This window comes from Caretta caretta, chromosome 3 (genome assembly GCF_965140235.1).
Source record: "Caretta caretta isolate rCarCar2 chromosome 3, rCarCar1.hap1, whole genome shotgun sequence".
In the NCBI taxonomy this organism is placed as follows: domain Eukaryota; kingdom Metazoa; phylum Chordata; order Testudines; family Cheloniidae; genus Caretta; species Caretta caretta.
In genome coordinates, this window is record NC_134208.1 from 172923391 (window position 1) to 172937480 (window position 14090).

Sequence of the window (14090 nt, forward strand, 5' to 3'; positions counted from 1 at the left end):
AGATATCAGCTTCCTCCACAGAAAAGAGTTTAGTTTGCATCTCGCTATATTGCATCATAGATTAATCATGGGTCCAAATTAATTTGATACAGCAAAAACTTACTATTCCTTCATTGCATGTGAGATTTTATATCCTCTTTAACAAACTGTCACATTTTATTTCACAATACAAACAGAGGGCAACCTGTATAGCCTCTAAATGGCCTTTAATTTTGCTTGCCCTCTTGTGTATGTGTACAGGTGATTCTTCCCGCAAATGCGGGCATGAAACCATTTTGTGCATAGCTAGCACAAACATACACACTTAAATGACTGCTTGAATATGCAAAACAAAGGCAAGCAATTCTATTATTTACACTTTACAAAGGTCGATAAATGTTATTATTCCCATTTCACTGGTGGGGAAACAGAGGCACCAGGAGAGTTAAGATTCACCTTTTTAAAAGTGTCTTTACTGTGTCTCAGTGTTTTGGGTGCCCAACTTTACATACCCAGGCCCTGGTTTTCAGCCATGACAGATACCTATAACTGCAAGTTGAAGCCAGAGTTTGGAAATACATGTCTAACTTTGGACACCCTAAAAACTGAGATGCCCAAAATTAGAGACCACTTTTCAAAACTGAGCCTAAGTGATTTGCCCGAGGTCACAAGGAGAGTCAATGGTGGAATCTGGCTTGGAACCCCATCAAGAGAGCTATGATTGAGCAAGGCTATGGGAATCAGGCATTCTCTCTCTTATTGTATTTTAATACAAGTAGAATATTAAAAACAAAAACCGCAAATGACAGTGAACATTTCTGTGGTAGATTGTTTGGGTGGGAGGGGGGTATTTATTTTTCCTCTCTAAAAATGTAATATCCTGACTTCAATTAAGGAATAAACAAAAGACTGGCCCATTTAGGGTGAGACGTAGGAGAGCAATGAATGAGTCAGTTCTTTCTAACTTTACACAGCACAAAAATGTCAGACCCGCTGCAGGATCAATCCCATTCTATGGCATGCTGTTGTTCAAGGAACAGAAAGAGGAATTAGAGTTTTATCTTCATGCACATGTAACCAGGCAGAATCTCTTCATAGCGCATGGATAGAGTAAGTTCATATGCTTGGATACATAGCAAAGTTCTCAGCAGTTTTTGGCTTTTTTACACATACGACTTTATGAATTTCATCCATGCAACAACATGGGTTTTCAGCTAGTATATTATAAGGGATCATCACTGGATGATTTCTTTTAAAAGGTTCTGTAATTTCCACATGAAAACATTCCATTTTTGGGGAAAAAGGCACTTCTAAACTGCCTGTGTTAATCCTATAGTGACTCTTTGGTAATGCAGCTCTGTGAAAACATCTGGAGTCTCTAGGGATTACTAGAGTGGTTTGAGACTCATCAGAAAAGCCCCGTAGCTCAAGCACAGTTAACACTACACGAGCCTTTAACCATGATGCTATCTAGTTACACAGACTTTTGGGAATTATACAAACCACATAGCGCACACGTTCTCATCACCTTTGGTAGCAGGAGGGTGAAAACATTTACTGTGATAATTTGGGAGCTGGCCTGTGTGAATTTACCCGGTGACTGGAAACCTAAATTTTACCAAGTAGTGGAATTAAAACCACAGGACAATAGAGGCGAGGCTATTCTAAAATAAGTAGAGCTATCAGGACATGTATTAAATAGACTAAGTTAGGGGCAAAAAAAAAAAAAAAGCTCTCATTTGCTTTTTTTCTTGCTTTTTCCAATGTATACAGATATTTAAGATCATGCAGAATATTAAATATGATAACTTTATAGTCCTTCATATAAAGAGCTAGTGTGGTATTGTGGGAATACTCTTGCACAATTTTCAACATTGGTAAAAGAGATTAAAACACCCATTTTTTTTAAAGTTTTGAAATAATAAGTCCAAGGTGTATATCAAATGCTGGTTCTCCATTAAGAATATGAATCTAAACTCAACAATGCATATTTGGCTGCCATGTGCTAGAGATGCGTTCTGTGAGTGGATCATCATGTGTGGCAATATTTGGGTCCTTGGAAAGATGCTAAGGGCCCGATCCTGAAAGCCCTCCATATTTGTTATTCCAAATCAGATGTCAAATGTCAAGTGGTATAAACTAGTCACTCCTTATTTACACAACCTTACACATCAGTAGATTTGATGTAAGTTTAAGGAAGTCTAAATTCATTAAGAGAGGCTAACTTACACCACTTTATACCTCACACCTGAATTTGGTCCACTGATTTCAGAGGCAGTTCCACATCTAAGCACTTGCAGGATTGGATCCAAAATGTGATTATATTTCCTTTGAAGGGTTTGTTGCTAGTGTCAATATAAGAGACTGAGCACTTTAGTTCAAGCAGTAAAGCTAGGGTTGCCAGTTTTGGTTGGATATAGTCCTGGAAGTTTCATCACATCACATAATGTTTAATTAAAGATTAATCTTTAATTCCTGGAGACTCCAGGGCAATCCTGGAGGGTTGGCAACCTAGGTAAAGACCAGAGATTCCCAGATTTGGTTCCCACAAAGAAACTAACCAGAAGTCTCATTATATCAGGACCCAGATAAGTTATTGAGATGTACTAATGATCCAACAGTACATGGGGAGAGAAAAGAAATTGCTGCAAAGTCATGGAGCTACAATGGAAACCATATAGTGCAATGAATGGAAGGAATTTTTATTTTATACAAGAATAAAACATAACAAATCACGGGCTGTGCAGATTTAAAAAAAAAATTCACAACTTTCAGTGAGAGTGGGCCAGTTCCCTGCTTCCGTCTTACAGCTTTGTTCAGCAGTGAGTTAAGTTTATCCCCTTTTTAGTTTTGTTTCACTTCATCATGTTTCTTGCTGAGATGCCATCATTATAGGCCTGACTTGAATACCAGAGTTATGAAAAAAGAGCTATGCTGATGGAGGATAGATAATGACAAAGACTTCATTCTCCTGTCCAGACCATCAGCTGAGAGGGACCAGTTATCAGCTGAAACTGAGCCTTGAATTGCATGTTTTCAGTGCTGCAGGCGGGAGATGGTCTTGAGTTACAAAGCTGGGTCTCACATCAATTAAAGTCTGTGTGCACAGCAGCTGCATTCAGAAAGGTGGAGAAGATTTAATCTTCACCTTTCACCTTGGTGAATACAAGGTCAGAATACAAGGTTATCAAAACAGACTGTTATTAAAAGTAGATTGCTTCTGCCAACTTAATGTTAAATGTTCGCAGGTACTACCAGAGTGCTTTATTACTTTCTGCTTTTATTAAGGTGGCTTGCACTTAAATAACAAGGAAGTAATAAAACTGTTGAAAGAGAAAAATAAATAATTACAATAGACTTGCAATGTCTTTAGTAGTTTTGCTCTTTCTCCTTGTTGCTCATCATGAGAGGAATATTTTCCAGTGCACTTTATCGACAGGTAGATTAACTGTGCTGCCTAAATGTATGGAAAACCTATAGGGATGAGGCACTGAATGCATGCTTAGCAGTTTTCAATGGGTGTGTGTGTTTATGTGTGAAATAACATTGTTGTGGGCAAGAGGGGTAAATTTAAGAAAGAAATATAGTGGAGGTTTATGGCATTAGCCTTTTGGATACAATTCCAGAAGTCATGAAGGCCCAGATCCTCAAAGGTTAGGTGTCCAACTCCTACTGATTTCAATGGGAAATCAGATACCTAAACACCTTTGAGGATCTGGGCCTAAAGTCTCAATCCACCCCCTCAGTGAAGTCAGTGAGCATCTTTCCCTTTATTTGTATGGGAGCTGGATAAGGCCCTAAGAGGAACATATATTGCTGTTCTGGGATCCTTTGACCAGTGTGCACTAGCATTAGGCAAGGCGAATGCTCTCTTTCTGGTCTGAGTATAAATAGGTTTGATCTAGGATTCAGGTTTGAGGCCAAGCCAGAGCCAATTGATTCAAGTCATTAAACAATTGTGTCCTTCAATTTCTCCTTTCACAGAAAAGCAGAAATCTTCATAGGGAGTAAAACACTGGGATGTAGTGTGTTTGTATGTTATATAATGCTTATTTTCCAGTGCGTCTTCAGTAGAAAAACGTGTGGCTACAGAATATGTGTTCCTAGTGTTCATATATATGTTCTTGAAATATGAGGTTGAATCCTGAGCCTGTGCTTGAAATCCTGGAACTATTGAAATCAACAGAAGTTCTTCATTGATTTCAATAGGGCCACGAATTAACGCCATGTGAGCAAAGTGGAACTTTTACAGTGCTAGTTAATTTACAGAAACACCAGTGGCCTGAGCTACCGCTCTGCTGCATCAGTTTTACACTGTTGACTTCAATAGAAATAAGCTAATGTAACGCTGCTGGAACTGAGTGGAGGATCAAGCTCAGTGAGTAGCAGCTCTGACTCTTTCAAGAATAATGGGTGTTTATTTGTGCATGTGAATAAAAACTGCCAAGGAACAGAAGGGGAAGGAATCCTCACTCCTAACCTGAATTAGGGCTCAGATTTCCCAGGCAGTCAAAACACACACACACAACCCCAGTAGGTATGTGCACATTGGGTGAGGTGGCACACGGATGGGGCATATGCCCTTTTCCAAAACTGAGCCTGAGTATATATTAATCTTATATGTGCAGCGTATCACTCAGGACACATGTTCAATATGTCAGTTAAAACTGAATATAACTTTTTAACATGTTCCAGATATATTAAGCAACAACTGAGGAAGTATCCGGAGCATATTCTAGTTTTCATTCTAATAAGATGTACGTATTTTACTTATATGCGGAAACCACATGGTCACCACAGTAATACCAGCTTGTCAGCTTTTTTTCTCACTTTGATGGCTTATTTTTGGAAACAATCTATTTGTTGAAATCTGTAGCAGGGTTTTTAACTTGACTTGTTATTTAAACATGTGCCTTATTTTACCGAGTGCCTAATTTTACTACTTACTACTGTTACATGCTAAAATTTAGCATTTATGCAGTCTTGGAACTGACAATCTCAAAATCATCATTTGACAGTAGGGTAAAATGAGATACAGCAAGGTGAAGGGCTGAACTGTGCCTTAAGGAAATAACTGTTTCACTGTTAAGTATAGAGGGGGCAAAGCATGGTCCCATCCACTCCCTAATCTTTCCAGAGAATTTGGCAGCAATGTGAGCCTAGAGTACTCCTTGGGGTCAGAGGGGCATCAGGCTGTGATCGCAGTAGGCCTATGCACAGGGACGTGATGTGGAGAGGGTGAAGCAAGTTTAAGCAAAAGACAGATGCTCAGCACTTTCTGAAAATCCAGCCCCAGGGCTGGAATAAAGCATAGGCATTATAGGCCAGTGGAGACTGACTTTCGTTTAAAAAGAAGGTAAGTGTCTTGCACACGTGGTTGTGAAAGTAAAGGTTGAAAATGTGAACTGAGCATAACTGCAGTGATGTCTACCTGAGTCTGCAGAAAGCCTGTGTGATGAGGTGGCCTACCTCTTTAGGAGCTAGAGGCTGGAGCTGGCCAACCCCTTCCAATTGACCTTGCCTGACACACCTGGGATGGGGTGTGAGGTTTAATGAATAGAACCAGCTGGGTACCAGGAGCCAATTCCTCTGTGTCGAGTAGCAGGAAGCTGTAAGGGTGGGGAAAAGGGATTGTGGTAGGGGGTTGCTAAAGTGAGGAATGGTTGCTGGGACTAAGTATTCCAGCAGGGAACCTCTAGGTATCAGGTGGGAACTGTGGAAGATTGTGAAGGAGTAAGTAGGCTCCAAAGGGAACCTTGAGTTTTCAGGGAAAAGACTCCGGGCAGGGAAAGCCTGGGAGACCCCAGTGGGAAAGATGGGCAGTATGGAGTTTGAGAAATGTTTTGTTATCTTACAAAACGAGGAGTACTTGTGGCACCTTAGAGACTAACAAATTTATCTGAGTATAAGTTTTCGTGGACTAAAACCCACTTCATCGGATGCATGCAGTGGAAAATACAGTAGCAAGATATATATATACACACAGAGAACATGAAAAAATGGGTGTGGCCATACACACTATAGTGAGAGTGATCAATTAAGGGAATTATAGTGTGTATGGCAACACCCATTTTTTCATGTTCTCTTTGTGTGTATATATATATCTTGCTACTGTATTTTCCATTGCATGCATTGGGTGAAGTGGGTTTTAGCCCACAAAAGCTTATGCTCAAATAAATTTGTTAGTCTCTAAGGTGCCACAAGTACTCCTCGTTCTTTTTGCTGATACAGACTAATACGGCTACCACGCTGAAATTTGTTATCTTAATAACCCCATCCCCAAGGAGGGGTGTTGCTGAATGAGAAGAGTTTGAGTATTTTGACTGAGAAAGAGCCCTGAAAGTGGGGAAACTGAGGCAGGGTGCTGCAGTGTGAACTTATGCCACGACCGGGTGCAAAAGGAGGTGACTAGCCTATTCATAGCCTGAAACAATACCTCTGTGAACTGATCCATTCATCTCAATGAGGGAGTCCTCCCATTACCGCCTCTGCAGAAATGTACAGTAGGAAAAGAGAGCTACAGGCCCAACCCACCCAAGCAGATACATTCTGGTTTCAGGGGTAAGTACTGAGGGCTCCCTTGCAACCATCCCTACTGTTCCTGAGGAGGGCTCTTTTCTTTAGGAGGCAGGCTGCTCCCCTGTCTGCCTGCGAAGGGATGGTACTCCCTGGTTACCATTCCAAGTGGGGGTTGTGGCAGGGGGAAGGGCTATTGTGCTGGAGTTGGAGTCAGAGTGTTCTTGAGACCCATGTTCTGGCATTTCTTGAGCCTCATTTTGAATTGATATGGCCCTGACTGCTCACTTTGAAACCAAAAGGTATTGATGATACAAAAAGCAGAGTTAGTTGGAATTGCTGTGACATATTTTCCCTTATGTATCTGTAAGATTCCTTGCTTAGATTGGCTGGGATGGAGTAAATGGAAATATTTATTTCCAGAAGAATTAAATAAGCAAGATGGCTGGGCTTTTACATATTGAAGCTATGAAATGAGTGCAGGCTTAAAGTGTTGTCATTTTTAAAGCTGGCCATGTGTTCCTTGTGGCTGGTGTCAACCTTCGATATGGGGAAGACAGAACAAGCTTTCAAAATCAGCAGCTGACTCAATGAGAGGGAGCAACTGTTTGTAGTTACTGTAAATCATCCCCTCCCCTGTCCCCAGCAATGTAAAGCTTTGAAAGAACCAGTGATGATTAAAAAAAATCCCTGAACCGAAATCCCCTGTCAGATTAGAAACCAAACAGTTGCATTTTTTTTCAAAAGCTCTGCTTTCTGCATACTCAATGTTGTTCTGTTCAGTTTTCAAGGCACAGGGTAAAACAAAGAACTAACTCTTGGGGGCACAAAAGTCTTAGCCCTACAAAGAGCTTTACTCTGCTAGACCCCTGCATGGAGGCTATTGACTTGACCAAGGCTTTGCAGTACCCCTCTGCGTGCATGATTGCTGCATGGCTTTGCACAGGAGCAGGGTCCACTTGCATGGAGTTCAGTGCAGGGCTTAGGCTAAACTCACCTGAAATTCTGCTGGCAACATGAAAAATTAATGTGCACTGTTGTATATAGCCTCATTAAACACAGAAGTAGCTATGATGGGCCTGTTATCTGGAGCTAATACTCAGCATTATATATACGTATCCTAAAATGTAGAATGTTTAAAAATAACCTTTAGGAATGGAGAAGGATCCTATTTATTAATCTAAGAAATTAAAGCTCTTGAGCATAGCAATTTTAATATAAGCATTAGGAACTGGAAAATCTGACATTTTAATGGATAAGTATAGAATTTCTTTTGTGTTGCTTTGTCTTTTAAAATATTTAATGTTGTTTGTGGTCAATGTGTGATGTGGCTGATATCCCGAGTTAATTTTGCCAGTGCAGTCTGACTTTGTTTGATCTTTGGAAGTGAAATGAGGCCCATGAAAACACTGTTAAACTAAAGATAGCTGCCCAGGCTCAAACTACCGCATTCTGATAAAGGGTAGTTAGGGCCTGATCCAAAGCCCATTGAAATGTGTGAAAAGGCATCCACTGACTTCCATGGCCTTTGGATTGGGCCCCTCATATGTAGGGCAGAAGAGAAAAAATAATCTTAAAACCCTCTTTAAAGGAAATATAAAGAGAAATGCTTTTGATGCTGGTTTTTAACCTCATGTATCAGTGCAAAATATGATACGTAGATCCAAATGCAGAATCAGTACCTGCTAGTGTGGACTCCTGGCCACATGTAGAGCCTCACTTGGCTTTGCACAGGTGTGCGGTGTATGCTAGTGGACCTTGATGTCGGACCTGAGAAGTGAGGAGAGAACTTCAAAAGGTTTGAAATTTGATTTTAGTTTGGATGCTAATCTAAAGTTTATCTGAATTTCTTGGCTGCAAAACTGAGCTGGAAATTTCACAAGAAAAGGGGTTTTGGCAAGGTCTCTGGTATTTCCTGCTTCCAGAAATACAACACAACCATCATTTCTTAGTGGAAAAAAAAATCATATGTCCAATGTCTGACTGCTAATGTGCATTTCTTTTGCATGATCATTTGGTGGAGTAAAGCCAGGTCTACTGTAGGAAAGCTAGCTATATGCAGTGTTGTGGAGTTCCACCCAGATCAAACCTGTCATTGAGACCCAGCTGGGCAAGGCTGCAAGACCAGTTTTGGCAGAGAGGAAGGATGGTCCAGTGTTTAGGGCACTGACTTAGGACTTAGAGAGAATATTTCTCTGCTCTGCCACAGATGTCTTGTGTGATCTTGGGCAAGTCACTTGACCTGTCTCTGCCTCCAAGCTCACACAGAATGCAGAGGGTGAACTGCAGCTGAGTATGCAATGTGGCCAACCACTGAACTTAGTTTATTTGAGCATTAGAGTGACCACCTGTTCACAAGCAGAAAAAGAATGGCTGTGTGAAAAATACAGGTCCTAGCTTAATTGTAAGGAGCAGCAGCTCCAACTTTCATGGCAGAAAAGCATTACGAAGCTAAATCATGCAAGGTCATAGACAGTTCCTTTAACATTTGTTTGCTATACCTTTTCTCAATATTTTAAAATACTTTTCAGTTTAAACCTCAAACGGTCATTAATTCTCTAGTAGGGTGTTGGCTTCTCTCAATGCAAAATATGCATTATAACAAACAGGGCCCCACTCTTAGCCCACTGAAATGAATGGAAGCTTTGCCATTGACTTCAATGAGAGCAGAACCCAGCTCCTGATTTTGTACCTGTAGAAATGTATCATCAAAACCTTTAAATCATGGATTGTGGGTGCTGACGTAAGCCACTGATCAGTGTGTGTTGTACCCAAATCCACAGAGAATGTGAGTCTGTTACCACTTACTACTTTAGAGCCTGGCTCTTTAACTCAAGCTGTAAGAAACTGATGTTTTTAGCTTTCAAGGCCCCAGTTCAATTTCTGCTGTTAGCCAAGATGGCAGCTGTCATATGAGTGGGGGCCCAACCAGGGTTCGAACTGCTACAAATCTCAGATGCTCAGAATAAGCTTTCTTTCTCCAGGGAAGAAGCCCACTGGTCCGTTTGTGTTAGCAAATGTGAGTCTGTTATAGCCCACAGATACATAGCTTGACTCCATAGCTCAAGCCCTGCAGACTCTCATTTTCAGCTCTGGAGTTCCCCCACTTCATTCCCCAGTATGTCAGCCAGGACAGCAGCGATCACACTAACTACTTGAACATCTAGCCTGACTAAATAAAGAACAAGCACTCTATGAATTGAAAGTCTTCCCTTATCATCCTCGCCAATAAAGAGAACCAGAAAATATAAAATTAGAAAGAAAGGGGGAAAAATGTCATCTGCTTGGGTTTTTTGTTTTCCTTTTCTAACAATAGAAATATGGAGAAAGTATCTTCCCTGCTTTATTTGAAGGAATTGCTGGAGGCCTAAAGAACTGAAGCAGGAAATATCAGGCCAAAACCTGAGCTCCAGTTTTCATTCTATTGCAATATCTTTTTGTTTCATTTTGTTCTTCCAAGGAGTACTCCAGAAAACATGTTTGATGTTCCTCGTTGAGGACCAATTAGATAACTTTCTTGGGAATGGAGAGGATTTGAACCGTGCTCTTTGTTGCATTAAACTGGGAAATTGTGGTGGTGATAGTCATAACAACAAAGAGCCCCTTATCAGAAACACCTTCCCTGGTGAATTCCTGCTGCCTCATTGCAGAGTTACCCTGTTGTAGAAACATTTTCTGAGGATGCCTTTTTGTGGCTGGCTCTTTAAATATGGCAAAGCCATGAAGCTTTTAGCTCTAAAGTGGTAATTTTGCAGTCAATAACAACTGGCTATACCTTGCACTGACTGACTGGGGGGAGGAGGGGAGAGAAGAGAGGCTATGTTTTCATCCAGTTTTCCTTTTCATATTTCTAAGGAGATGATTGCTGTGAGAAAGTACTCTTTCTGCTGTCCTTTGCAGACAATAGTTCATGTTTAAAGCACTTGTGATTTGCAATAGGCAAGTCCTCCATCTGGTTTATGATACAAAACCAAAACATATGTATATCTACAACAAAAACATGCATTTGTGTGATTATATTCTCTTTGAGATGAATATTGCTTAAAAACATACTCTTTATCTTGTTGGCCGCTGCTTATTATTCTTACTGAATAATAGAAATCTATTGAAGCTGGCCTTTACCTGGGGCCCACCTAGTCAAATATTAATGAAATAAGTTAGTCAACAAAAACTGTTTTATTATTCACCCAGTTCTATTTCACAGTGTCAATCGGGGTTTCTAATGTTGTTCCAAAAGAGGCTAAATGGCTGAGAACTCTTGTCATCAAACTTTCTACATTAAATAAAAATGTGCATTAGGATGTTTTGTGAACTGGGTATCTCAAAGTTTTGGGTGCCCAACATGAGACACCATAAAGGTGCCTGATCTTCAGGTGGTAGGTGCCTAGCACTTCTGAAAAATGAACACCTGAAATGGACTGTCCAAAATCACTAACTGTTTTGGAAAATTCAGGCCTGTGTATGCAGCTAGATAGAAGCATATTTTGGCTATCTTTTTTACTGAGGGAAATCTGGATAATTTCTGACATATGTTATACTGGTATCAGCAGCGGAGTAAGAAGACAGTTGAAAACTTTAAACCTTGTGAGTTTAGGTTAATTCTGATGTTTTCAATAGAAAAAAAAATTATACACTGCTTAATTGACTTGAATATACAAGAAGCATCATTTAACAGACTATGGAGTTCTGTATAACTATAAATATGCAAGTGAAGTATACAACAGAGAATGCAAATTCTTCACTGGCTCTAAGGCTGCCTCTCTTGGAAATCCCCTCAGAAGATGACTTCACTTTGTGTCTCAGATCGGTGTATGTATTATTTTTAAATAAACTACTCCAGCTTTCCTCAACAGGCTGCAAAACACCCTGGTGGAGAGGATGTAAGCCGGGCCCTTCCCTTCTCTGTCCCACATACAGGTCAGCAGAGCAAGGAAGCATGCTACACCATTCTAAGAGCTGATGTAGTCGGGGTGTTATCATTGCATGGCCATGAGTTCTGGGAGGGCACATGCCCGAGCTACCCCAAGGGAGAACTGTATTTACATACCAAGGCAGTATGGAAAGCACACTCTTGTCCTAGTATACAGATCAAGTGATATTGTTTATGGGTCCAATTATTCTAGAATGTACAAAAGGCACAACATTATTATACAAATAATCATTTAATAAGAGCAGTGACTTCATCCTTCCAGCAGGATCAGCAAAGGACAATGAAGCTTTGAGTGACCTAAGATGGCTTATCCATTAAGTATCTGATTTCTGTATTCATGGGGAAACTTGTTTTCCTCTATGCACTACAAATAACCACTCTCCTATGGCATTAAATAATGAAATTCAAATGTACAGAGTTAATCACTGGAAAAGTGCTTCATCTGAAAACTCCATGGGGTATCATGTTTGAGAACACAAGTGTCCTTGTACAGTATGCATTTCCTCTTTGGCTAGTGGGTTTGCCCATGCAGAGATTTAGGGCAGTATTAAATTACTGCCTGAAGCCATGCCTGACTATCTCTCTCGTTAATTACCTTCCATGGCTTTGGGACAGATTAACTGATAAAAATATGAATCCCTAGTGTAGTAACCCTGACTATGTAGCTAGAATAAACTGATAGGCCTGTAAACTCGTCAGGGTCTGTGAAAGAAACTCTTTTCTTCTCCTGCTCCTCTTGGTTGGTAGATTAAATAGGAATGTGTTTGCTATCTGAGTAGCCTGCACATCCAACCACGTTGCATGCACTATAATGTCATTATTCTGGCAACTAAGAATTGTACAGTAGTGGTACAATTTTCAGCCCAAAAGCAAAAGATTTCTATAGCTGGTCAGAGAGAACAACAGAAAACACATCTGACTCTTCTTTCTTATGCTGATTTTAAAGATGGACCAGAATAAAAAATGCCTCTTATTTTCTTCTCTGTGTAAACTGATGTACACTTGGTGGCACACTCCAATAGCCATTCTACTATTTCTTCCTCAGAAATGCTTCTTGGCAACTGGTAGTGCTGGAACTGCCATTCCAGAATTATCTAAATACTGCTTACCAGATACAGGAGCCACTCTGTTTGCTTCCCCCAGCTGCCCTACTCTTGATCAAACCCTAGTCTCTACTGAGACTTCCAACAAGTGTGTCAATTGGCCCCCTTATACATGGCGGAACTACTTGTTGTGAATTATTTGACAAATTGAGACCTCTTTTGTTTAGACTGTTCAGTTTATTCCAAGACTTTCACTTTTATCAACTAGTTTCTTATTTTACACTATTCAATGAGCAGTTTATGGGAACCACTTTCAGCTTCTTGGTTATTCACTTTAATTGTGTACTAATTGTTTATCAATTATTCTTGGCATATGATTACCAAGTTATATGGTAATGTTTCCTCGTAGGGATGATAGAAACTTCTGCATGTTCATAGATCAGAGTTTTCAAGATGACAGCTCATATGTTTTTTCTCCCCAAAATGGTTGTTCAATATTCACTCACATTCACCCATAATGAACATTGATTCACAAGAATATTGCTTTTTTGTTGTTGTTACAAACATTGTAAAAAGAAAAGGAGTACTTGTGGCACCTTAGAGACTAACACATTTATTTGAGCATAAGCTTTCGTGAGCTACTTGCACAAAGAGTTAATGCAACTGAACCAAACCCAGGTTTTTTGGACAAATCTTTTTGATTATTCCCTTCTCTTGCTAATTATGACACCTTTTATTTTGGTCATGTGACCATCTGTTAATTGAGAAATGATCTGAGACCAGCAAATGATTTCACAAATGCCATTGAACCAGATCAGGTGGTAACTACTTTCAGTCGCTACTTTTAGTCACTGAGTTGGGTTAGATATGAACTGGTTACCTAGATTTAAAAGACATGATATCCTGTTACCAATCCCTTGAGTCATCCATTTGCAGATAACCAGATTTCTATAGTTCTAGTATCTTTGCTATCAGACTTGCTTTCAAAGGCGGATTATCTTCTTTACAATTTCTGTAGGCGTATGTGACTATGAGCAGGGATGAGAGAACGGACTTGGAATATCATGATAGTGTGAAATATGGTCCTGAAGGCTTCCAAACCATCGCTGCACCCCTTTTAAAAAATCCCATTAGTTCAGAGGTCTTCAATTATGAAAATGAAATAAAACTCTGGGAGATGCATGGTTGTCATGGTTTCAACTTTTTGAGGTTTTGACACATGTATGGAATTTCTTTCAGTTGAAAACACACATTTTTTCGAGAATTACATGAACGTGTAAGAAAGAATGTGTATGTCCAGAATATACAAGAACATTGTTAGTCTACATCTCCTTACGGTGGTTGAAGTTTGGCTTTGGAATGCGGTTACACTGACCTGATTATATCATGGACATGCATAGCAACATCTATTCTCCTGAATCTGATTACTCCAATTCCTAAGCACCTGTGTGATTTATGTCTATGTAAGTATTCTGCTTCCCACAACAGTAATTTTTCTTCAGTCTGTTCAGCTTTAACAGGAACATGTTTGTTAAATGGTGTTTGGAGAGATGGTGGAGATGAAATATTTTCCCACCCTGAAGTTAGGATCATTACCGGTCTTTCTAGGTTTAAAGCTGATA